Source organism: Kogia breviceps, chromosome 2, assembly GCF_026419965.1.
Source record: "Kogia breviceps isolate mKogBre1 chromosome 2, mKogBre1 haplotype 1, whole genome shotgun sequence".
Taxonomy (NCBI): Eukaryota; Metazoa; Chordata; class Mammalia; order Artiodactyla; family Physeteridae; genus Kogia; species Kogia breviceps.
The window spans coordinates 167,478,989-167,506,898 of NC_081311.1; the positions used below are offsets into that span (position 1 = coordinate 167,478,989).

Here is a 27,910-nt window from a genome sequence, read left to right on the forward strand (position 1 = left end):
TACTTGATTTTTCCCTAAAATAATCACTACAGGTAACCTTTGGAGTAAACACATCACTTCATAGCACATTTTCATTTCCCCAGTCATAAAGTGCTCCAGGGTTTATCTGCAAACATATCTTCTTCTTTAGTCGATTGTCAGGTGTTCACTAGCTTTCACCTTGCTAGGACTTTAGGAGTAGGTGTTTGTCTAAGATCCAGGTTCTGACAGGAATGCAGGACAGTTTCCCTTTGGGAAAATACCATTTTTCTGCTGGAAAGTCTGCTGGAGATTAACAATGTTTGTAAACTCAATAGAGCTCTGAAAGACAGATTCAGACTATCTCAGTTGTTTCTTTCTTTGTTTTTTACTGACAGTAGATGTCGATGAATTTTACTGTGATGTTTCAGGAAGCAAAAACCTTCTTTACCATTGCACTCTTGTAAACCTTTCCCGTTATCTACCTTTTACAGAAAACAGTGTCCTCTACTTTAAACATCCCATCGACAGAATCACCTGTCATGTAAAACGAGTGGGTGGAGGTTTAGGTGGGAAGGTAGGAGCACCAGCTGTATCGAGGCTATTGCAGCTGTGGGCACTATCGGGTAAGTGTGCTTGGGGACACGGGAGGGCATGAAATGCACAGAGCTGAGGGCAAATCAGTGGCCTGAGAGTCACTTGGGCTGCTGTCATAACCACCTGAGTGTCCTTGGGCAACTCAGCCTCCTGTCTCTTTTCCTTTATAATTGTAGATAACACCCACCCTCCTAGAGTTATTGGAAAAGTCAAATGCACATAGAACTTTGAATAGGCTACTTTGCTCTATAAAGGAAACGTGGTATTATTAGTTGAACACCTCCAGGGTTGAGGGGGCCCCGTCCCCCCGAGCTTCAGGGAAGGTGATCCACTTAGGGGTGGGGCAAGTCACCTGCCCAAGTGGAGTGTCAAGGGGGAAGGCTGCTCCCCAACTTTTCCTTCCTACCATCAGCTGAAGACAGAGTGGGGTGAGGGAAAAAAGGCTCCCACCCTCTCCCTCACTGCTCCTGGGAAGGGCTTGCTCTTCAATGGGTGCTCAATGGACACATGACATCCTCAAAGAGAGCTCCTGGGCTGACCTCAACTGGAAGCCTTGCTCCTTCACTGTTCATGCTGTTCATGGCGCGGGCTTTTCTATTCCTCGTTCCTTTTTTTTTTTTAAACATCTTTATTGAAGTATAATTGCTTAACAATGGTTATTCATCATTCATTTTTCATGGCTGTTTTTTGCTTTGTTTTGTTACTATGTCAAAGCCCCAATCAGCCTGCAAATTTCAAAGGTCCTGCTTCCTTTGACAACTTCCGTGTAGTTCAAGGGTCCCAAGGCACTCAGATATGTGTCTCATTTTGCAATGACAGGTGGGGAAAAGGTGGAACCTGAAATCCGTCTCCAGTTTTTTCCATAATGAAACTCTTTGTATTCACACCCAACAAGGAGTCAGCAAGGGATAATTAATTCATCGTATTCCCACCAAGCTTTGTGCATTTAAGACTTCTCAAACATGACGGCACATCAGAATCATCTGGGAGCATTTAAATCCCAGTACCTAGGCTTCCCCATGTTGACCCAGGCATCAGTCTATTTTAAAGCTTCCCCAGTGATTCCACTGTGCAGCCAAGTGTGGGAACCAGTGCCTTAAGCTATAACACCTGCCATGCACTAAGTGGTCCCCAGAGCCGTGTTCCCAAACTGCTGATAATAAGAGTCTCCTGGGCTCATAGAAATTCTTGCCTCCCCATCCCAGACCCACTGAATGAGAATCACCAGGGGATGGACGTGGAAACTGTCCATTTAACTGATACTCCAGGTGGTCCTCATCATTAAAGAGGACCATAAAACCCTGTGGTAGAGTCGTGGTTTTCAACAGGTACCTGAAGACACCTGCATCAGAATCACTGAGGAAAATGCAGATTCTAGGACTCCTCCCAACCTATAGAATCAGAGTCCTAGTGCTAAGGCTCAGAATCTGCATTTCACCAGCACTCCAGATGATTCATCTGCACTTCAAAGTCTGGGAACCTCTGCCCTAGAGAAACAGAAAGCCTGCATGTCCTCACTACCCAAGGGCCCAACTTAGCTAACATAGTAGCATTCGTAGCTGAAAATGAAGATTCTAATCCAGACTTCCTAGGCCGTGTGCTTGGCCTTGTTTTTCCAGTTGTGTCGTTAAGTTTGATTTATCTGTTCACACTCTTTCGCCTCTGTAACTAGTGGCGGGGATATGCAAAATGGTTGGATCTAGGTGATGGTCAAATTTGAAGCCATGAGGGCTTCCCTGGTGGCGCAGTGGTTGAGAGTCCGCCTGACGATGCAGGGGATGCGGGTTCGTGCCCCGGTCCGCGAAGATCCCACATGCCACAGAGCGGCTGGGCCCGTGAGCCATGGCCTCTGAGCCTGCGCGTCCGGAGCCTGTGCTCCGCAACGGGAGAGGCCACAACAGTGAGAGGCCCGCGTACCGAAAAAAAAAAAAAAAAAAAAAAAAAAAAATTTGAAGCCATGAGAACACAAGTTAACTGATGTGTGACATTAATCTCTTTTGGCTAGTTCGTCAAACAATGAGTTCTAGAACACAGAGATAATAGCAATTTAGCCATACATCAATTCATATCAGTGCCTAGCATATCATATGCACTCAGTGAATATATATAAGTGACGGGTGGGTGGTTAAATAAATGGTTGGATATATAGGTGGGAGGGTGGATGGTGGATGGATGGGTAGAAAGGTGGATAGATGGATGGGTGGGTAAATAGTTAAATGAGGGGATGGATAAATTGGTGGGCAAATGGTAGATGGGTGGATGGATGGATGGATGGGTGGAATGGATGGATGAAGAATCTAAGATTTGCTTCTTTAGAACTGGTCACCCCATTCGTCTTGTTCTTGATTGTGAAGATGATATGTTAATAACTGGGAGAAGACACCCATTATTTGGAAAATATAAAGTAAGTATTAAAGATGAAAATATTAAAGTACCTCATTTTATTTGAATGGTTTATCCTTTTCTATTATTTTGATTTTGCTAAATTCTAAAAACAATCGTCTTAGTACCTACAATATTAAAAGGGATGCTGTGTGTTTGAATATTCATAATAACATTTTATGAGGAACTTTTAGTAAATTTGTTGTAAAATTATGAAGATGCTAAATGATAAAAATAATTTCTAATAATGATTTTTGTAAACACTATTGAAGGAATGGGATTTATGTTAGTGGTTCCTAAAAGACAAAAAAGGAAAACAACATGAAAGAAACTACAGACATTGTTATACCAAAACTTCCTGACTATAAAAATACTATTTTGCAGTAGAAACTGTTTGGAAACAATTTGACTGTTTTAACTGCTAAATTATTTTTTACAAGTGTCTCCACCAAATGGTTATGAAAGTGCCACAAAAGCTTTTTGCAAATAGGAAAAAAGAATCAACTAACTGGGCTTCCCTGGTGGTGCAGTGGTTGAGAGCCCGCCTGCTGATGCAGGAGACACGGGTTCGTGCCCCGGTCTGGGAAGATCCCACATGCCTCAGAGCGGCTGGGCCCGTGAGCCATGGCCACTGGGCCTGCGCGTCCGGAGCCTGTGCTCCGCAACAGGAGAGGCCACAGCAGTGAGAGGCCCGCGTATCACCAAAAAAAAATTTAAAAAAGATTAAAAAAAAAAAAGAAGAAGAATCAACTAACTAGTGAAATAACTTAAATTGTCTCAAACCACGTTCATTGCATTTTTATGCAACTATAGCATAAACACTATTAAAAATAATTGCTGGGATCTGGTTGACAACAATACTACTTTTCAAATTTGTGTTTGAGTGTTAGGACAGTTCTAATGTAATGTTTCTGTATCAAACATGTTTCATTTGGGAATTGCTTATAGCATACACATAGCTAGATTTTCTGTCTGATTTTTGTCATTTGGTAATTTTGACAAATGCTAGGCTGACGTTTTCATGAAGAAAGGTTTGCTAAGCAAAATAGTACCATAAAGGAGGGAGCAGAGAGATTCTTAAGCTGTTTGATATAAACCTTTCAAGAATTTTGGAATTACCATAAGTTCTAAATTTGTACATTTTGCTCCATTTCCTAACTTCTCTGATTTACTATCCAACAGTTCCCTTGGAGTAGATGATAACCATATAGGTAAATGGTTCCATCAATGTATTTATCCCTGATTTCAGAAAGGCAAAGGGACCAAGGCCAATTCTATTTTAGTTGAACTACACTAGGAAGTGGGAATTTTTCTTTTCAACCTGGGCTGTGCAGACAAAATGATCCAGGTGGGTGGGAAGGGAGTGGCAACTTGAGAAAAATGCGAGCTGCCCGGTAGTAACAGCAGCACGAGCTCACATTTGTTACACGCTTCATCAGTGACAAAGTGCTTCACTAGCTCAGTAAGATGAGAGCAGTCATTGCCGTGTCCATTCCCCGACCTCAGAGGCTTTCCTGTAACAAGATGCACTGTGATTCATTCCAATGCACTCTGGAATCCCAGAGACTTTTCCACAAGGGGGAAAACCACGGACTAAATTAGAAGGAAAACCAGTAAAAAGTAAAGGAAAATCTTCCAAGAACAAGGAAGAAGAGGGTAGCAATTATATGCTGGGAGACAAGCAAGAACTTTAGAATTCCATACTGACTGTGAAGCCAGAAAATTACACGTTGAAAGGAAAGGGCTCAGCAAAATTCAGGTCAGGGGAGGTCTTTGTCAGCCAAGCACTGAAAAACAAGAGAATGTCCAGACGTGGTCCACCACAGAGCAAACGGGGGTGGTCTGTCTTCAGTCCTGCCCATGGAGGAGCTGGGCTGCGGCTCAAGCTTAGCATTAAATTCTAAACATATCGTAAAATGTCCATCATTTGGTGACAGGTGGGATTCATGAACAACAGGCGAATCAGAGCTCTAGACATTGAGTGCTTCATTAATGGAGGGTGCATGCTGGATGACCCGGAGCAGGTATGTGCATCAGAAACTGACACTGTCCTGGTTTGTGAACAGAATGCAGAATTTGTTTCTTATTTATTTATTTATTTATTTTGGCTGCATTGGGTCTTTGTTGCTGTGTGCAGGCTTTTTCTAGTTGTGGCGAGCGGGGACTACTCTTCATTGCGGTGCGTGGGCTTCTTGTTGTGGTGGCTTCTCTTGTTGTGGAGCACGGGCTCTAGGTGCACAGGCTTCAGTAGTTGTAGCACGCGGGTTCAGTAGTTGTGGCTCGCAGGCTCTAGAGCACAGGCTCAGTAGTTGTGGCACATGGGCTTAGTTGCTCTGCAGCATGTGGGATCTTCCTGGACCAGGGCTCGAACCCGTGTCCCCTGCATGGGCAGGCGGATTCTTAACCACTGTGCCACCAGGGAAGCCCCAGAATTTCTATGAGTCTTTGTGGAGCACTTTCTTCAAGTACTTACCTAGTTCCACAAGCGGTTCAACTCTGTACTTGACTTTTAGAGAAAAGAAAAAAAAATGTTGTCCAGTATTATGTGACTATCTCCTTTTACTTTAGGTAGTAGAATTTCTTATACTGAAGCTAAAAAATGCATATATAAAATCCCTAACCTCAGGTTCCAGGGCCATGCGTGCCTGACAAATTTACCATCTGACATGGCCTTTCACGGATTTGGCTTGGCTTCCCACAAAGAACCCTGGTAACAGAATCTTGCATCACAGCTGTGGCAGCCAAATGTGGCCTTCCGCCAGAAAAGGTAAGGTGGTAATCGAAGTCATAACCAAGGTTGCTGAAAAATCAGATGAGGTGTGAAACCAGCTACTCAGGGAAACACCCCAGAAGAAACGTACACATTAGCCCTGGCTCAGAATTCAAGATAAATTAGGGGCGACCTAAAAGAACTCACCTCCGCCTATCGGTCTCCTTCCTTATGCAAAGATTTCACTTTTTCTTTCTTTTATAAATTTGTATGAAAGGAATTACTCTTTTGAATTCAAATTACTCTTTTGAATTCAAAAATTCAAACCATACTGAAGTTATTAAAGTAAAAAGTGAACATCCTTTCATCCCCCATCCATATTGGTTGAGGGTAACCATTGTTAACAGTTCCATGTTTATTGTTCTAGCCCTTTATGTTTACCCACCTATCTTATTCATACACAATTACATAAATGCTGACATATGATGCTAATGTGCACATATGTGCTTATTTACCAAAATGAGACCATAATAAGCACATAATTCTGCACCTACTTTTTCTACTTAATATGCCATCTTCCCATGTCAGTAAAATGATCTACTTCATTCATTTTCATGACTGAATACTTCTGTGTAATATGAATGTACCATAATTTATTTAGCCACTACACTATTTTTTTTTCTTTTTTTTTTGTGGTATGTGGGCCTCTCACTGCTGTGGCCTCTCCCGTTGTGGAGCACAGGCTCCGGACGCACAGGCCCAGCGGCCATGGCTCACAGGCCCAGCCGCTCCACGGCATTTGGGATCTTCCCGGACCGGGGCATGAACCCGTGTCCCCTGCATCGGCAGGCGGGCTCTCAACCACTGCGCCACCAGGGAAGCCCGCCACTACACTATTGATACACATTCAGGTTGTTACCCATTTTTTGCTATTAAAATGGTACTGGTACAGAGGTACCAAGGTTGTATCTTTGCTCTACTGTGCCTATCTGTAGGATAAACTTACAGAAGTGGAATTGCTGGTGCACTTGAAAACTTTTGAGAGGTATTGCCAAAAGAATGCCCTCCAAAAATATTATTTTGTGCAAGATCCTAGAAGGTACACATACATGCTATGCCAGACCAAAGAGAGGCAGCCACTGGCAACCGAGATAATTGTTGATGACACTTTTCCACTCCTCACACATTCCAGGCAAATCCCAGCCTGCTTTTTCCACTTCTATCCCCTGTTTCCCCAGTATAGACCCTCTGCTCCAGCCAAGACTCTCCATGTCTTCAAACCCCTTTGTCCTTAAATTCAACAGGGAGGACCACCAGGTCTGTGAATTGTGATTGTTGGGGTACTTCCTACACACAGGGGAACACCTAAATATTGAACAAGGAAGACGGTAGTTATCCTAAGAGAAGTCACATAAAGTGTTCTATGGGTACAAAGGAGAAAAACATCACATTGGCTTCGGGGAGGGGAGTCAAGCAGAACTTTCTGGAGAAGATGGCACTGGGGTAGGCCTTGAAGAATAAAAGCACAGGGAATGGAAAGATAATCTGGGCCAGTGGAACACTTGAACAATGCGAGGCAGCCTCTTTGTGGCTCAGTTTCTTTATCTACAAAATGAGGACACTATGACTCACCTCACAGAGTTTCGGCAAGAATTAAATGAATTTGTTAATATTTGGTTTCATAAACTAGGTAGTAGTATGCCAGTGTAACTGCTGATAATCGTAATTCCTTTATTGTCATCAGAGTGGTTGGGGATGATGAAAAACGCTGAGCAATATCTCAGTGGGCTCCCCTTCTTCTTTGTCAGATGTTGCAAGTTTCTAGGACATGACACACCTATATTTAAATACATTTCTAAAAAGATTTGACCACACATTCCAAAGGCAATTGGAAGGCTTAGAGAAGATCTGCTATTTGTCACTAGCTGCAGTGCTCTTGCTCTCAAGCAAAAGAAGTCTTCAGTTATGACAATAAATCCTTGCCTTCATATCCTGTCTACCAACACTGCTCCCCGCTCTGAACCTTGTAGGAAAAAAAGGAAAATCTACCCCCTTTAACCCCTCCATCCTACTGTCCTTCAAAGATCAGTTACTACCCCTATCTTCCACTTCCAGGAGGGAGGGACCCCGACTGGTGCATTGAAGAAGACAGGAGAAATACCACCCCCCCCATTATTTCTGCAAAAACACATGCTGTTCAAAGAAAAAGGAGAAAGACCCTGTCTTCTCCCCACTGAAGTTTATGCTTTAGTGGGGAGGCTTTACAAGTATCTGTTTTGCAATCATTTTCTGTCTTATCATAACTATTGACTCAATTTCCCACCCACTTCAGATTAGGGAGCAAAACATGTACAGAACAGTTGATAAAACCATCTACAAACAAGCATTCAACCCTGAAACCCTGATAAGATGTTGGAATGAATGTCTGGACAAGTCTTCCTTTCACAACAGAAGAATGCAATAAGAAGAATTACTGGAAGAAGAGAGGTCTTGCTATGATCCCCATGAAGTTTTAAGTTGGATTTGCTGCAACAAGATATCATCAGGTAAGTCTTGTACGTGTGGGAAGTAACCCTCGTTCAGACACACTCCGGCTCTCCGACGTGGGAAGAGTGTCACATTTCCCAGGGTACTGAGCCCCTCTCCCAGCACCTGGGAGAAGTGTACAGAACTCTCCTGAGCAGTCTCCCATCTGCAAGCACTTTCAACAGCGCGGTAGAAAAACACCTCAAGGGCAGAAAACGGCATCAGCAAGCATGAGATCCACAGAAGCAAAGCTGCCTTGATGGAGCGTTGACCCCTGCTGAACCCCCGCTGTTCCAAAAGGGGACAGGAGCCCACGAGGCCCATGGTGCCATGCTTTCTGAGCTTGGAGGTCTCACGACTTGGGCAAGAATGGGCTTCTCCTGCTCTGTGCCCCAGACCCTGCAGCACTCTTCCGTGCCCCTAAGTCTGAGGCAGAGAAGTCATTCCATCTTGCCACTGACAGGCTGGCTGTTCTCCTGGTCACCTCTCCTGGGAATCTGTGTCAATTCTGCAGGGGTGGAATGGGGGTGGGAGGGTCCAAAAATCCTCCCAGGTAGATTTGTGAAAGAAGAGGCAAGTCATTCAGAGGCCCATCCAGAAGGGAGGAGGAAGGGCAGCCTAGGGATGGGATCTTTGAACAGCACAAAGCCTGGTACAGACGAGTTTCCCAGCAATCCCAATGCGTCATATACAGGAAGGATGTTAGAAAACAGGGAAAGGCTGCTGCCTCCCCAGTGCTGTCCACCAAAAGCAGAAACTCAGCAACTGGAAAATCTTACATGCATTAGATCTATATCTAAATCTAAAATCCAAATCTGAAAGTGCATTAGATCTCCCTTGTGCATATCATTGAAAGCATTCTTCCACTTATACTCAGCTACTGGCAGCCAGCACACACACACACACACACACACACACACACACACACACACACACACACACACAAACACAAAAGCTGCCCTGTCAAAGGGAATCCCTCTTAGGGAATAAAGCAGTTGCCCCAAATCTCTAATCAACTAGAGCCAGATGGACCTGAGAAATCCTTGGTCCTGCCACTTATTTGCTGTGTGATATTAAGCAGGTTATTCCAGCTCTCCGAGACTCAGCTTCCCCAATTATCAAATGAGAATAATAACCCTTTCTCCTAGGACTGACGAGGATTCAGTGAGATGCTGAATGTGGGATTTGGCAGCATTCCTGGAATGCTGTGTGCTATCCAGGGCAGCCCTAAGCCCCTCCACAGGAGATCTCAGACACATCTCTCAGGGCTGTGGCACCTCTGGTGGGTAGGAGTCCCTGGACTCCTGGATCACATTCCTGTTTGGGTCCAGAGTGCCCATTTTATAAAGAGACACAAGGAGGTTAACCGTCACGCCTACAAGTCTGGACTGAATCAACAGCCGGGGTATAAGAGATCCTGGATAGCTGCCAGTGTGGTTTTTCTCTCTGACACCAAGTGCTGTCTGTCCTCCACCAATTCCCCAACACCAAATGGGTGTCCAACAATTCAGTTCCGGCACTAACTACCCAGAGTTGGTGCAGAACCCACAGATCAAGGACTGAGTCCTACAGGATGGTTCCCACTTCAGATGTCAGTGCAAACAGGGTACCCGTACTACCTACACTTCTGCCCAGACAAATACAAATTCAGGGGTTTCCACTCCCCACCCTCAGGTTTGATAATGCCATAGAACAACTCACAGAACTCAGGAAAGCACTTTACTATGATTATTACCAGTTTATTACAAAGGCTACAACCCAAGAAGAGCCAAATGGAAGAGATGCACAGGGCAAGGGATGGGAGAAGGGGAGCCAAGCTTCCGATGCCCTCTTCATCCAGGCGTGCTGTCTCCAGCTTGTGGATGTGTTCACCCACCCAGAAGCTCCCAGAACCTTGTCACTTGGGGCGGGGTGGGGGTGGGGGTGGCGCAGGGTTGATAATGGACTTCATTACCATAGGTGTCGTTGATTACATTCTTGACCATTGGTGATTGAACTGCTCTCCCCTCCCTGGAGGCTGGGAGATAGGGCTGAAAGATGGCACCCTCTGACCATGTACTTTGTTGTTCTAGTAGTGAGCACCCACCCTGAAGTTATCTAGGCTCCCTCCATGAACCATCCCATTAGCATAGAGAAGACAGTAAATTCCAAGAGTTTTGGGAGTTCTGTGCCAAGAACCAGGGCCAAAGACCACATCTTTTTTGGTTTTTCTTATTTTTTTTATCGATGTATGGTTGCTGCACAATATTATAGTTACAGGTATACAAGTTACAGGTGTACAATGTAGTGATTCACAATCTTAAAGGTTATAATCCATTTATAGTTACTATAAAATATTGGCTATATTCCCCATATTGTATAATATATCCTTGTGCCACATATTTACTTTTTATTATACCACATCTCCCCTCACTTGCATGGCCACCTTTCACCTAAACCATAGCCTACTCTCTACCACCATCCATGGGAGACAGCTTCTCATCTTGCTACCAAAAAAAAAAAATAATAATAATCTTTAAATCAGGTGCTGACTTTGTCTCCATTTGAAAGGCCTCCAGCTTCCCCACAGAGTTCTATGTTGACACACCCAAGAATCATCTGGCTGGGAGTTGAAGTGTGTTATTCCAGGTCAGCCAATGACTCACAAAGCTGGAACACCGACTCTCTAAATTAGGTACGAGAAGTATTCTCCTCAGAGGCAGTCAGAGGCCCACAGTGAATAAATACTATTATTAGCACCTACAAGCCTTGATGCCCCAGAGCGCCTCAAAGCCACCCTGGGCTTCCGGGCATCTCCAGAAACGAATAAAGTCCCGATTCCTCCTCCTCCTCCTGGAAAGAAAAATACCACATTTCCATTTGTCCAATTCAACAAACATGTATTTAGTGTCTCTGTGATTCAGACCTGCTCAAAGTTCTCTGCAGGACTCAGAGTTGAACAAGACCAAGGGCCCCCTCCTCTGAGAGACTCACAGGAGAGCCTGTCACCCCAGTATTTGTTTCCTAGGGCTGCTGCAACAAAGTACCACAAGCTTGGTGGCTTAAAACAACAGATTTATTCTCTCACAGTTCTGGAGGCTAGAAGTTCAAACTACAGGCGTCAGCAAGGCCATGTTCCTTCTGAAGTCTCCAGGGAAGGATACTTCCTTGCCTCTTCCAGCTTATGGTGGCCTCCATCTTCACGTGACCTTCTTATAAGGACACCGGCCAATGTCCTAGTGGGCCCGCCCTAATCCACGATGACCTCATCTTAACCAATTACACCTGCAAAGACTCCATTTCCAACTAAAGTTACAATCTGAGGTTCTAGGTGGACATGAATTTGAGGTGTAGGAGGGGACAGTATTCAACCCAGTACACCCCTGTAAGAGGAAGTGCAGAGGAAGGGGTCATTGATCCTTCCCAGAGGGGAATGAGAAGCATTCAAGGACATTGCCACAGAACAGAGACTTGGGGTGTGGGTCTGAAGGCTGGGGAGCAGGCCAGGAAGAGAGAACAGCATCAGCAAGAGCACAGGTCAGGAAGGAGCAGCTGTCAGGCCAGACTTGGAAGCAAGGAGGGAAAAAACAGGGATGAATCTGGAAAAGTTCAAGAGACCAAATCCCAAAGGGCCTCGTATCGTGGTAAGGAGCCGGGCTTTCCCTTACAGACAATGGGGAGTTTTCACCCACCTTGCCCAGTGGTGAACCCTTCTTCCCTCCATGATTCCATTCAGTGGTCATTCGGGGAAACGCTTCCCGGGCTCTCCAGAAGCAGCTGGGTCTGTTCTCCCAGGGCCCCTTCTGCCACATCCATTATCTCACAGAACATTCCACACAATAATGACTTGCTCTCCAGCCTGTCCCCCCACTATGCTGTGAGCTATTTGAGGAAGAACCACGTCTTATTCGTCTTTACATGTCGAGCTGAGCACAGGTTGGCACATAACCTGTGCAGGCACTTACAAATGTTTAAGGAGCTGGTTGAGTGGTCAGCCAGAGGATTTAAGCAGAGGAATGACTTTCAAAGGGTTCGTATCTACACCGATGGGTTCGTATGGGTCACACATGGAGTCAACGAACTGGGACAAGGTATTGACACCAAAATGCTACAGGTGAGAATTCCCACCAAAATGCTACAGGTGAGAGAAATAAAATTCATCTCTCTATACATTGTTGACATGACAGACATTTGGCACTAATTTTAGAGTCAATGATGACTCCCTGTATGCAAACCCTAAGATCTTGACTATTTAGTTGAAAAACTTCTTACATATGAAATAGAATGGCTGAGGTGGTGGAAATCCTACACGTGTGCAGATACTCCTGGAGCTTGGCCCAGGTTTATGGACGGAGATGGTTCTTAGTGAAAACACCATTGATGTGTCCCCAGAGCACTGTGATGGGTACACCGTGCAGGCTTACCTAGAGTAGGGGTTTCTCAACTTTTCTATTTTGAGATCAGTATGTATAATTTTTAAAGTTTGGACAATAATGTCAGGTGGCTAATGGATTGTTTTGAGAAGTAAGGACAAGTATTTCATCAACTGTCATCATCCTATAATTTTTAAAGGATATCTTAACACACACACATATACCCAAACTAGGAAGATATAATCCCAGGAAAAAAAAAAGAATAATCCTTTAAATTGAATAAATGTAACTTTATGACTAATTTACTAGTAATTTACTAATTACTAATTTACTAACTGTTATAGTGCACATCTGCAGCTTTTGACTATCCAGCCCCTTAGCTCCTTTGGAATACCCCTCCCACATTCCATACAGTTCTGAAGGACTCCTCAATTCTGGTACCTTTTAACCTCATCCCCCTCCTGGCCCCAATGCCTGCCACAGATATATAGGCACAGGACCCTGGTTTGGCCAGTCATAGTTCCTGAACCCTGCTGCCTGCAGGGATTGGTCCAGGAAGAAGACACATGGCCGAGCAAAGCCCATCAACGTCCTTTCCTGGAACTGATGTGTAGATGTTAGGAGAAAGGAACTATTTTTCCCTTGTGGTAGTTTAACTACTATGCTATAGGCCAGTGGTTGTCAGAGGCAATTCTGTGCCATGGATGAAACCTGTCTACCGTTGAAAATGACATGGGCATCGTAGAAAGAAAAGCAAATATGAGAGGCTGTGGGAGAATCCAGATGAGATCACAAAGCCCCCAGATACAGATATATGTGACACTGGCTCCTCCATCCTTCCCAGTAATGAGGACCAATAAATTCCTTTTGGATTTTCATCACCAAGAATTCATCAAATTGTCCTTTTTTGGGCTTCCCTGGTGGCGCAGTGGTTGAGAATCTGCCTGCCAACGCAGGGGACACGGGTTCGAGCCCTGGTCTGGGAAGATCCCACATGCCGCGGGGCAACTGGGCCCGTGAGCCGCAACTACTGAGCCTGCGCGTTGGGAGCCTGTGCTGCATAACAAGAGAGGCCGTGACAGTGAGAGGCCCGTGCACCGCGATGAAGAGTGGCCCCCACTCACCGCAACTAGAGAAAGCCCACGCACAGAAACGAAGACCTAACACAGCCTAAATTAAATAAATAAATAAATAAAATTTTCTTTTAAAAATTGTCCTTTTTTTTTCTCATTTTGCATCTTTCTGGAGAAACTTAATCACTGAACAGTATTAGTCTGAAGATTGGCAAGTATGAACAGGTACATACCTGCAGACATCTAGAGAAAGGGTTTTTGCAAAAACTAAAACACAGTATTGGCCAAAACAGTGCTTTTTTCTTTTCCTTCCTTCCCTCCCTTTCTTTCTTTTTCATTTTTTCTTGATTAAGTGTCTTCATTTCCACGTGTGTCTGCTAGAGAAACGGAAGGAAAAGCACAGAAAAGGAAAAAGTAAATAGCACACACTAGAGGAGTATAAGCAAGTGGGAACAAATAGAAGAAAAGAGGGAGGAAGCTAAAATTAAGGTGGGAATGAGGGCAAGAAAGAAGACAGGCCCTCAGGGTCCTTCCAAGTTCATCTGATAACCAATACCAACAGACTTAAGACCAAACTGAGTCAGTCAATCTAATCTCTGTCTCTCTTCCTGCCACTGCCACTAAGTAAATCTGAATAATCTCAACTTGGTCTATGCTCTACGCATGTAAAATTTAGAAAAAAGGAAATCCTTAACATCCTAAATGCACTAAATTTGAATAGAAGAACTGCTGTGGGATATTACCAAGAAAACACTTTAAAAATTAACATGAGGGGCTTCCCTGGTGGCGCAGTGGTTGAGAGTCCGCCTGCCGATGCAGGGGACGTGGGTTCGTGCCCTGGTCCGGGAAGATCCCACATGCCGCGGAGCGGCTGGGCCCGTGAGCCATGGCCGCTGAGCCTGCGCGTCCGGAGCCTGTGCTCCGCAACGGGAGAGGCCACAACAGTGAGAGGCCCGCGTACCACAAAAAAAAAAAAAAAAAAATTAGCATAAGGCCCTACTAAAAAGTGGTTTTAATTCTTAAAAGACACATTATTTTAGGCTTTAAAGTATATTTTGGATGTAATAAAAATAGTAATTTTTTAATTAAGAAAAATAATGACTCAAGTCTTCATAGAAGTCCTTACCAGACTTGAAATTACTTCTTTTTCTCATAGGTGGCCAGCCGTGAACATGTCATACATGCACATCTGTGAAACAAGTACGGCCATGGTACCTAATACAATTGCTACAGCAGCATCCATCGGCTCAGATGTCAGTGGCAGAGCCGAGCAGGTGCTTCCTCCTGTCTGTCTTTCCCTGGGTGCTTTCTCCACATCTCTGGTTTTCTTAGCTGGATATAGTCACAGTGGTTGGCTTCAGAGAAGTTGTCTGTGTCACTGAACATAGGCTTGGGATCACCAAAATGCCAGGAGAGGGTGTTAGTTGGAGTAGGCTAAGCTGAGGTGACAAACAGACCTAGAATATAATGGCTCCAACACAACAAAAGTTCTTTCTTGCACACAATCCAGAGGGAATATTCGGTCATTCGAGCACCCAGAGTGTGATGGCAATTCCTTCATCTTCAACACGTGGCTTTCAAGGTTGCCCTAAGCATCATCACCTGGGTGATCTGAAGGGAAAGAACATGGAGGCCAGACTTGGGAGGGATGCAAGTCACTTCCCCTCATCATCCATTAGCAGAGCCAGTCTCAGGCCATATGTCCTACAACAGGGGAGGTTGGGGAAATGTAGAGCAGTGGGAAACCATGGCCCAGCTACTATGGAAGAAGGGGAGAATGGATTTTGGTGAACAAATTTTCTGTGTCTCTGGGAGACACAGAACAAAGAAATCTGGGCACCAAGTAATACAGACCTGTGCAAGTTTCCCTTGACACAAACAAGTTCTTGCAGGCAGGTAGGCAGACAGAACCCCAGCCAGGTAGATATGGTGCAATTAAAGTATGCATTAGTAGACTTCTACCAGGCTACTCATCCTTTTTCTTTGTACTTATTTTTCTAACTAATGTAAAAAAAGACTGCTAAATTTTCACTAGTTCAGAATAGAACCAGGACTTCATATTCCTAATTCAAAGATCTGACTGCATGTACTTTTGAAGTAATATCTATTTGTCACGTTTCTGTTATAAACTGTCCACTTTTTCCACTGGGACATTCTGGAGAGGCATAGAGCCTCACTCCCCGGACACTGCACTTATGCTACCGAGAGGAACCACTTTCAAATCCATCTTATCTTTGTGGAGACACCTCCTAGGGGCTCAAAAAACAGACCGTTTTTGTGCAGAACAAGGTGGGAAACCTCAAATTCATGAGATCCAATTTTAGGGAGAATCAAACACAAAATAGAAACTTCTCTCTGTGTGTGGAAGTTGTCAGCCCAAACTAGGCATTAATCCATCTTCTAGGGTTTGGGGTTTCCAAATCAAGGATCATAAACTTTGTGGATCTAGGTTATTACAGAAACAGATTTAATTATTTTCTCACTTCACACTCAAAGCCAAGGCCTTCACTGCAGTAGTTTGATGACAGATGGATAAACAGACAAAAGACTGGACAGACGAACAATATTTCAGACCCAGAGGGATACTGGCATGTCATTGTTACAGACTAAAGAGCACAAATTTGAATGAAAATAGGATGTTTTGTTCCATAGATCTTAATGGCTGGAAAATGCGAAAGAAGGTATAAATCCAAAATGTAGAAAAAAAAAAAAAAAAAAGAAGGAATTAAGAACATGAATATTCTTAGAAAAGGGATCTGAGAGTAGAAATTCAGCTGAGCCCATAGTTTCACAGGAAGTGAGTGAGGAAGGGAAAACACTCTCTATAACTGATACTCTCCTCATGATCAGGGGCTGTGTTGGTACCGTCTCTGCATTCCCAATGTGTCAGTTTCAGGCACCCCAAAAGCATTCACTGACCTGATCAATTGTCAGCCAATATTCTTTCAAATCCTAACCACCACGCTCTTCTCTAATGAAGATTCACTTCTTTACTCCTTCAAGAATGCTTGCCAGATTCTTCTGAAACACCTTGAGCCCATCATTAAGAAAAATCCAGAAGGTACCTGCAAAGGCTGGGTAAGTGTTCCACTCTGTCTGTTACTACAAATGAGAAAGAAATCCAAACCTGTGCTGAGAGCGCTGTGGTAGTGCACACACGCACCACGTAGAGTCAGACCTAGGAGTGGATTTCTGTGAAAGGGCAGAATCATCAGGTGATACAGCTGCTCCATGATGTATCCCAGGTATGAGTGGAGAGAGAGCACAGGGAACCGCATCGCTAAGAGGAGGAACAGAAGTGTATGAAGAATTACCAGAGGCCTTACCTCTTTTCTTTCTTTTTTTTTTTTGCGGTACGCGGGCCTCTCACTGTTGTGGCCTCTCCCGATGCGGAGCACAGGCTCCGGAAGCGCAGGCTCAGCGGCCATGGCTCACGGGCCCAGCCGCTCCACGGCATGTGGGATCCTCCCGGACCGGGGCATGAACCCGCGTCCCCAGCATCGGCAGGTGGGGTCCCAACCACTGCGCCACCAGGGAAACCCACCTCTTTTCTTTCTTAAATAAGATAGAAAAGGCTGAGCCTTCCTAAGCCATAAAAATGTGATATTTGGGGAGAGAGGAAGAAAACTAAAAAGCCGAATTGCTACTGAATATATCTCAAGGGAAAAGACTTGTTTAATCCAACTTTACAATGTCCTATATCTTATTTCATTAGAACAATTATCTCACACTTGCACACACACTTACCAGAGTTCTAACACTTAGAAATGAAGCTCCAAATATCTTGTGAACTAAGCCCCTACATCACAGATGTGCAGCAAGATTCTATTTTACTTGCTTAATTTAGACTTCTGAACTCAGTCAGAAAGAAATTGTTAGTGCACTAGCTGAGGAGAAAAAAATATTAGGATGGGTTCTATTATTAGTAACAAAGCACCAGTAACAATTGTCAGATGTCAATTCTGATATACAGAATATTTTCCTTCTCACCTATCAGGTGGTATGTTTAGTTTATTCTGACTAAATATGCCCATTCTGCACATAGAAACTGCTTTTGAACGAAGAATTAGTCTTTCAGCCACTGGATACTCCAAGTAAAAGTTACAATAATGCCTTGACTTGGCTAAGAAATTATGAGGCCATCAAATCACTCTGGGCCTCAGTTCCTTCATTTGTAAAATAAGTTGGTGTGTTTTTTAATAAATTTTATTTGTATTTATTTATTATTTTTGGCTGTGTTGGGTCTTTGTTGCTGTGTGCAGGCTTTTTCCAGTTGCAACGAGTGGGTGCTACTTTTCATTCCAGTGTGCAGGCTTTTTATTGCAGTGGCTTCTCTTGTTGCAGAGCATGGGCTCTAGGCACACGGTCTTCAGTAGTTGTGGCTCACAGGCTCATTAGTTGTGGCTCGTGGGCTCTAGAGCGCAGGCTCAGTTGCTCTGCGGCATGTGGGGTCTTCCTGGACCAGGGCTTGAACCCATGTCCCCTGCATTGGCAGGTGGATTCTTAACCACTGCACCACCAGGGAAGCCCGTAAAATAAGTTTTTATTATGTGATCCTTAAGGTTCCTTCTAGGCCCCAAATTCCATGACTTTGAATAGGCCTTTGAGCTATGTCCAAAGAAATATTAAATAATAAAAATACCCCTATTTGGTAAAAAAATAAATAAACATGACTTACGATGTCTAATCATTATTTACTATTCTTTACTATGAGTAGTAATATCACTAGAAATAAGTTGCAACTCAATTTTACACATCTCCCTCCCTTTACCATAAAACTTTTCTATTTTGAAGCTCCTCGCTGGGCAAGAGAAATGGATAGGATGCTTAAGTTAGACTTCTGAACTCAGTCAGAAGGAAATTGTTAGTGTATCAGCTGAGGAGAAAAAATATTAGAATGGGTTCTATTGTTGGTAACAAAGCAAAAGAGATGGAGGGATGGATAGGATCGATAGGATGGTCATCACCAGGCATCCTGGGTGCAGTGCCTGAAAGTGGGAGGCCCTCAGTAGATGCACGTTAATTAAATGAAACACAAAGAGGGGAGCTGATTGTCAAATGCAGGAAGTGTATGACATTAGTTTTACAATCAAATGAAACAAGCCAACAAACACACACACACACACACACACACACACACACGAGTATAGAATATCCTCATGAAGAAAGGAGGTAATGGCCAGCCCAGTGCCCTGTACGTAATAAGTTCCAAATTCCTGAGTTCAGTTATCCAAGAAGAGGGCAAGTCAGCCCTCTAGCTGGGTCCATCTTCCATTAATAAACACATCGAATTACCAGCCCTTTCTCACCAGCCCTGAATTACCAACAGTCCCCTATGAGCTTAGTTAGCACAATCGAGGGGGTCCCTCTGGGAACCCTAATAAAAATCAATTGAGGTTTTCAACGTGCAGATCTAAAAGTCAAACCTTAAACCCTCAAGATGCAGACACCCTGTGAAGTCTGAACCAAAACAGTTTGTTGGCTTCTCTCTTTTTGGCATCCTAACAGCAGCACAAAGCATATCCTCTTTAAAAATGGAGGCAGGGGGGCTTCCCTGGTGGCGCAGTGGTTGAGAGTCCGCCTGCCGGTGCAGGGGACACGAGTTCATGCCCCGTTTCAGGAGGATCCCACATGCGTGGAGCGGCTGGGTCCGTGAGCCATGGCCGCTGAGACTGTGCACCACAACAGTGAGAGGTCCGCATACCGCAAAAAAAAAAAAAAAAAGGAGGCAAATGTTAGTGTTCCTGTAAGGAGCTAGATGTAAATATGGGTAACTTAAAAGCAGTCACAATGAACATCAATCAAATAAAATGCTGTCATTAAAACTTCGGTAAATTTAAAACAAATCAACATTGTTTGCACCCCCCTCCCAAGCTAAAGGGCTTTATTTCTTCCATCAGGGGCTACAAGGCCTTCATGGACTGGGAGAAAGGAAAAGGAGACCCTGTTTCCTACTATGTCTATGGAGCAGCATGTTCCAAGATTGAAAGTGACTGCCTGACAGGAGCTCACAAGGTAAGTCATTTGACAACCTTCCTCTTAGCAAGTAGAAACAACAACAAAATTATGTTTACACGAATAGCCCAATTTCATTATGTAATACTTGTACAATAAGGACAAGATTCTTTCAATTCCATGGGAATGTCTAGAAATTCAGCTTTATCCTGAATTTCCACTCAAAAAGAAGTACAGAAGGAATTGCTCATGACACCCTAAAATGCATTAAATATTTTATTCCATTTCAGACAGAATTACTTTCCAAAGTTCCTTTTTTTTCAAAAAAAGGGTCTATTCCTAAAGGAAGGTCAAGTTATCTATCTGACTAGGTAATTTAGTAAATTGTCTTGAGTAAAAGTTTTGAAAGCACATAGCAATGTGATATCTCCCCAAAGTCAATTATCCCAAAGGTACTACTGGTCCTAAAGAAATAGACTGGGGGAGAGGGGAGGGCAGGTAATTAAAATAATTTTTGTACTTACTATTTAATTGAGCATCCAAAAAACCCCTTATTGGAGAAAGGGAGTCATATTTAATAACTTCCACCATAAAGGATAAACCCCAGGTACCATTCTAGAAACAGAGAGATTACAGAAACCTTAAATAGAATATAGTATAATCCAAAGCATAGGAAATTTATAGGATGTACCGATGACACATCTAAACTCCAAACACTAATTATTCTAACATCATCTTGAACCGTCTTGCCCCAAAATAGAAATGGTCAGTTCATGTAAAAATGGGAAGGACTTTGCAAATACTGACCTATAAATTTTATCAAGATGTCTTTTTTTGCCCCATTGTTGGTTAACTTGCCCACTGCTTAAATATTACATAAATAAGATAAAAATACAATAAATGAAGGGATGTCTGGAGAGCAGCTGCCCTCACATCCCACTCAAATTTATCCTTAGGACACATTAATATTATGTCTCCATTTTCATTCTAGATCATTGTGAAGAAGTAAACTCATGAAATTAGGATCACAGATTACTCACATGATTATTTTATTTTATTTTATTTTATTTATTTATTTATTTTTTTTTTTTTTTTTTTTTTGCGGTATGCGGGCCTCTCACTGTTGTGGCCTCTCCCGTTGCGGAGCACAGGCTCCGGACGCGCAGGCTCAGCGGCCATGGCTCACGGGCTCAGTTGCTCCGCGGCATGTGGGATCTTCCCGGACCAGGGCACGAACCCGTGTCTCCTGCATCGGCAGGCGGATTCTCAACCACTGCGCCACCAGGGAAGCCCTCACATGATTATTTTAAAACTTATGTTTCTGGATGTTTTTCACATCCTGGCACACATAGACAATGATAATATTTGCACAGCACACTGCTGCAAACAAGGAAGCCATGTTGGCTAGTGACCGACCAGCTTGGGTGTCCTGCCCCAGGACCTCCGAAAGCCTGTGTCCGTATCTTGGCACCCCTGTAACCCATCTGATGCTCTACACTAGGTGGGAAGCTGTTTTTAGAAATCAACTAGTTGTCTGGTCCTCCTCCTTAAAGGAGGTGTTGCCAGATTTAGCAAATAAAAATATAGGACTCCCAGTTAAATTTGAATTCCAGATAAACAGCAAACAATTTTCTGGTATAAATATGCTCCATGCACTATATGGGACATACTTATTTTATCTGGCAATTCCACCTGAGGGTCTTGGTAGAAATCCCTGAAGAAATGAACCTTATGGAGATCTTCCAGAATTTGGGGTGCCAGAAAAGTTAAGATTTGGTCTTCCCTGTGCCTTCCTTATTACAGCTTAAGGTTCAGTCATTTCAGTATCACTTTGGTCCCTTGAAATAGCTTATTCTTTGAAAAGGCAAAACTTATTTTAAAGAGGAATCAGAGAAAGAAAATGACAGGCCTTATTGCTGATGGCTATTTGTGGCTGGTGAACTAAACCATCTGAAGATTCAGCTTCGTAATATCAGCAATAACGGTAGTTGGCATTGATTGAGCACTGCATTAAATATTTTACGGATTATCTCATTACTCATTCCTACAACTCCATCAGGTAACTATGATGATTTTCTTCAATTTACTATTGAGGAAACTAAGGTATAGTAATTTACCCAAGGTTAAGATTCAAGCCCAGACCGTCTGGCTCCAGTAGAAGTATATTGCCTCCTAGAGAGAAAAGAATTGATTCTCTACTTCTTAAAAGAAATGTGTATTTTCATATCTAAATTAAAAGAAGCCCAAATACTTAACTGACCTCTTCAAAACAGCCAGCTGTAGAGTGAAAGAATAAAGTGACCCAGGATTTAGGAATATTGCTTAAAGGAATATGTCATAATTACTCATTTCCTTCCCCTACATGATCCAGTCCTCTTCCCGTCTCCAGATCTGACTCAGCATTTCTTGGACTCCAATAATACTGACCACCCTGGATTTTTCTCTGTCCCCTCAGGTTGATGCTCAGCTGATTGCACTGACCTCAGAAAGAATTCCAATCACCTTCCTTGGGCCAGTCCCTCCTCAGATGGCCAAGACCAGGGAATCAGCCGTCCTCCACTCCGGGAGCTCCTTCTCTGGGCTGATTTTGGCCTGGAGAGCCATATCTGCCTATTCCCAGCAGCACCGGTGACATGGTAACTGCAGAATCGTGTGATCTTCACCCCAAAAGCACAAGCACTTCTGACCTTTAAACAAAAGTTCTTGATCATCTTTGGCAGTAATAAATATCCTCTTCTGGAATGGGGCAGGTTAGGGAACCCCCAAAAACACAACACAACAGAAAGATACTTCTAATCTTCCTTTCTTGACGGGGCTCAACATTTTCAGTCCTCAACTGTCCCTGCTTTCAGAAAATTATTTCCTCTGTTTCCAAGATTTCAGGCCATTTTTCATAGTCCAACGGTCTGGCAAAGTCACTCTGTCACATGCAATGGTAAGAAGTGAATCGCTTTGATTTCATTCACCATTTGAAACTCAGCCTATCGGCTACCTGGTCCACGTAATGAGGCCATATTTTCTCCCCAGTCTGATGGTTTCTTGATAAGATTAATTAAATGTCTTCATGGATATAAGTCGTCTACTAATTTGTACACCCACCAATCAAATGCTCAGAGTCAATGTGAGAGTAATCTACCATTTTCTAAAATACTCATAAATGGATGCGTGGCCTCTAAATATCACCTCTTATGTTATAATCTATATTTCATATTATAAACCTCATTTTTGTAACAAGTATTTTTTATCTTCATAAAAGTCACACATGTCCATTATGGAAAAATTAGAAAATGCTGAAAAGAATAAGATGAAAGTTAAAATCACCCATAATCCCACTCACCAGAAATAGCCATAACCATTTTTGGTGATATATATATATATACACATACACACACACACACACACACACACATAAACACATTTTTAACCATATTTTAATTCTTATAGGTTTATATGTACAAAATATCTTATTTATGTATTCCTTTTACAAAATGGGGATATCCCTGACATAAATGTTTACAAAGTTTTGAACAGTTTAATTGGGAGTTACTCAGTTGAGCCTTCATCCACAGGAAGTCTGGATTGAGAAGATAATTTTCCCATGCAATATCACTGAAAAATATAGTTTCTTAAACCCAAAAAGAAAATACCCGGCCAAAGTTGTTTATCCCCAAAACTCACAATCTTTATTCATAGCCGCTGGAATAAGTTTTGGAGGCAAGAGCAGGGCAGAAGTTTTAACTTCTTCATAATAAGCCTCTTGTTATTAAGGCTGCTTAGAACATGTTGAGAAAGACCATTTATCTTTCATTCTCATCCTGACCCACAATATTCCTAGCCATACCACTGACCTCACATATATTTGAATCAATGAGAATATAGCCTTCTTCAAATCCTTGACAAGACTTCAGGGAGCCAAGCGTTTCTCTGTTCTGGCCGGCAGATCCCCTCTCCTCAGCTGTACACCAGCAGAAGAGAGGACAGCCAGAAGCCAGCCTTGAGTGGGGCCTCCCAAGAGAGACAAAGAGGAGGAAGTCCTGACTCTTAGTTTAACAGAGAGAACCAGAAACACACAAAACATAGATTCTTCTGCCACTTCCGGTCACAGGAAATGTCAATACTCCTTCATCCGTATAATAACACAAACCAGAAACCTTGGACTTGGCCTGACATTTCTCTCCCTCATACTCAGTAGCTAGTCCTTCACCATGCCCCTAACAATCTTTTCCACAGGTCTATTTCCTCCATTTCTAACCACTATGTCACTCATTCATTAAACAAACATTTGCTGAGTATCTAATAGGTGCCAGGAATTGATCTGGGTGCTGGGAATATAGCAGTGAATGAAACAGAGAGTGATCTCTACCTTCAAGAAGCTTATTTTCTTTTTTTTTTTTTTTTTTTTTTTTGCGGTATGCGGGCCTCTCACTGTTGTGGCCTCTCCCGTTGCGGAGCACAGGCTCCGGACGCGCAGGCCTAGCGGCCATGGCTCACGGGCTTAGTTGCTCCGCGGCATGTGGGATCCTCCCGGACCGGGGCACGAACCTGTGTCTCCTGCATCAGCAGGCAGATTCTCAACCACTGCGCCACCAGGGAAGCCCAAGAAGCTTATTTTCTAGAGACTCCAAGTCCAACTACCATCTCTCTAGCCTGGGTCAAAGCAGCCTCCTAACTGGTCTCCTTACACCCCCTGCAACGCGGTGTGACAAATATGATCATGTCACTCTAGCATGTACACAGGCGAAAAGGTTCCCATTGATCTTAGGATAAAGATAAACCCGTTCACATGGCCCTGCCAAACCTATAAACCTGCGAAGTCTAGCACGGCTGGCCCCCACCCACTTCTCCAGCCACATGGGGTTCCCTACCTCACCTTGTCTCTCCACATTAGTTACATTTGCTTTCTGTCTGTTCCTCATGTCAAGGACAGAGGCCTCCACCAGCTCTTCCCACTGCTTGGAACCATTTTCTTGCTTTTCCTCACCTGACTAACCCTCTACTCACCTTTCATATCTTAAATTTTATATCTTCAATCAAATTCATATCTTAATCAAATCAAATTAAATGATACTTTCCTTCTCGCATAGTTTGAGGTACGGAGAGTAGAGTGGTGAACTAGACTCAAAGGGACCTTTTCTCTGGTTGTTTATGGTATACCAGAGGGGGAAGACAAACAATTACTGTAAATTATAAGCGCTTGCCTAACGGTGGGTTATCCCTGTGTGTCAATAGAATAAACTTTTCTAATTTAACCTTTTCTTACAGTCAAAGGGGTATGAGATGTGGCCCCAGCTTTGATCATTTATCATGCAATCATTCATTCATCTAGCATACTTATTCAGCCCTTTCCATGTGCCAGGCACTGCTGGTAACTAAAAAAATAGTGAGATAGTCAATCTCTGCCATATGGAGCCTACATTCTATTGGGGAAACCAGACAGTAAACAAATAAAGAAACACACAATTTCAGGTGGTGATAAATACTGTGAAGCAAAATAGAAGAGTAGGGGGCTAGCTTGTGATAGAGAGATTATTTTAGATCATTAGAGAAGTTTTCTCTGGAGTATTTACATTTGAGCCGAGGCTCAATGAAGTGAGGGAGCAAGCATAAAGCTGGTAATGGTGTGTTCCGGGCAGAGGACAGCTAGTGCAAAGGCCCTGTGGCAGTTTCAATAGATTCAGAGTAGCCTGGGACTAAGTAGTCCTCAAAAATGGCCTTCGTAAGTTTCTGATCTTGACTGCCTGGTGGAAAAAAAAGTTGTTACTGAAAGGCTGCAGTTGTTCTTCGTGGCAGAGAGATAAAAGAAATAGAAATATGTGGTCAAGCAACTTTATCTTCACATCATCAGGGTGAAACCCGGATAGTCCTTATCCAATCAGCAGTTTCCTGGCAACTAGCCTCTATCACAGTGCAGGTCTACTGCTTCAGATCTTTCGAAACTACAGTTCATTCACACAGCAGGCCTCTTGAAATTGTTATAGCCTGGCTCTTGACACAGACCAGTTTCTTTAAAGCACCTTGGAGCAAATCTGAGCCTGTATTAGCATTTACATTTGGTCGAACTCCAATGTGTTTTTTTAGTTGAGATATATAATGCTTCACTCTGGCATACAGTATTGTACTATGAAAAAAAATTTTTTTTTGAGAAATATAGATACTAACGCTCTTTGTATTTGGCCTTTGAATACTTTTGTCAAAAGAATTTGTTCTGACAAGTAAGAAGGTGAGACGGTCAGGTCTGTGTACTAGAACATGAGCATTGGAAAGTCCCAAACCTCTTATAACAAGCTTCTTATAATCATAAGGTAAATAAAAGCCAGCATATAGCTACTTCTTAAACAGAAATCAGGGTCAAACATTCAGTATTTTTCCTTTGGAATTAAGTAAAATAATGCATGTAAAAGTACTGTGTAAATACAGGTCACCAGGTAAATATTATAGTTAAGGTCTCCACCTAATACCTATAACTGTTAAATGACATTTTTCAAAATATACCTCTCCCAAAGGCTTAAAAAGAGTTTTCCACATTAAATCAAGTTGAACTGCTGAGAGCAGAAAAAACATCCCTTAAGATTTAGCAGCCTCTTTTTCACAGGTAATTGACTTTAAGCATCAATGAAAAGCAGACATTTGTAAGAAGGCTGGAGCATTTTTGTTATAAAAATTTCTGCAGTTTGAATAATCATATCAAAAGTTGTTTATTTTTTTTACCAGTGTGGCTTTGGTAACCTTGATGAGAGTTGTTGATTTTTGCTCTTATCCATTTTTGCTCTTATCCCTTTCTTAGGTGGTTAACTCTTGGTCAGAACAGTGTTGCTGGTGATAGTTTCTGCTCTGAGCCCAACAGAGCAGCCTGGCTCAAACAGATACCACAAGAAATATCATTGCTATACAAAATTTCCTTTTTGGTGATGGGAGAAAGAAAAATGTATTTATTGGAAAATGTATTTTGTGTAGTCATTCAAAATTCCACAAGAAAAGCAATGAAATTTCCTTTAAAGATATACAGAAAATGCCTAATTAACACTTTCAAATTAGGACCTTCCTTAGAAACATTGATTTCATTTTTTTAAAAATCTTTAGGATTCAGAGACATGAAGGGTTCCACAACCTTAAAAATTAGAAAAATACTGCTTTGGAGAACTTGTCCTGCCCTGTTATTCTATAAAGTTGGCGAGTGTCTTGTTTCTAAAGACATTTACCTTCCCCACTTTGAAAACCTAAAACATACCAATGGTGAGAGGGCCTGGGGGAGGGGCATTACAAGTAAGAGACACAAACTACTATGTATAAAATAAATAAGCAACAAGAATATATTGTACAGTACAGGGAAATATAGCTACTATTTTGTAATAACTTTAAATGGAGTATAATCTATAAAAATATTGAGTCACTGTGTTGTACACCTGAAACTAATAAAACATTGTAAATCAATTTATACTTCAATTAAAAAAAAACTTAAAAAAAAAGGAAAACCCTAAAACAGCCTCCTTCCACCTGCTCTCCTCCCTCTACATCACTAGCACCCGTGTCTCACTTTCCCTCCCTGCTTCTTTTGCATTTCTAGGTACACAGACTCTAAGAACTGGCAGCATTCAAAGTGCCACCTGCTTAGTGCAGTAAAGGCAGCCCTTCCTGCCAGATGAAAGAGGAAAGGCATGTGAACATTTCCTGTGCTGTGGCCAGCCTGCTTTACCTGCACTGTTCTTGGCTGGTTTGACCCCAAACACTAGTCCCCAACCCCATATCCTATGCATACACAGCCTTGCATTTCTCCAGGCAGAGGGGGATGTCCTGACAGTCCTACAGGCCTGCATTCTTTTTCCTTACGGTTTTGGAACCTACCCCGATAACGTGTAGAAACACGCAGTCTCAGTGCCAGCTGAGCCACAGACAACTGGCAGGGCCTTAAAGCAGCACAAACATACCTCAGTCACATGGATTCTGTGAGATGGAGCACAGACTCAGGAGACTCAGAGCGGAGGCTGCCGCAGCGCCTTCCTCAGAACACCGAGCCTGTGGCCCTGCTCCCATGAGATGCACACACACTCAGAGAGGCAGGACACACATGCACACACACCTACATACACCCACATGCACACACACTCAGGTGTGCACTCGCCCATTCTTCACCACATCCTCCTCCTCCCTACCTCTCACGCTGTCTTGGAAGAGGTTTTGTTGTGAAACTGGTTTCACGTTGAACATGCTTATTCCAGGATGCAATATGTGGTGCAGTTCACGCAGTGACTTTTCTCACTACTGAAGGGGATTATCTGATACTGTTAGTGAATGTATATATATATATATTTTTTTAAAATATTTATTTATTTGTATTTGGTTGTGCTGGGTCATTGTTG

At 42.9% G+C, this 27,910-nt stretch overlaps 1 pseudogene; it reads left to right on the forward strand.

Moving 5' to 3' along the window:
* LOC131750424 (aldehyde oxidase 2-like) overlaps positions 1-22,718 on the forward strand; it is a 61,124-nt pseudogene extending 38,406 nt beyond the window's left edge.
* The last annotated feature ends 5,192 nt before the right edge of the window (positions 22,719-27,910 follow it).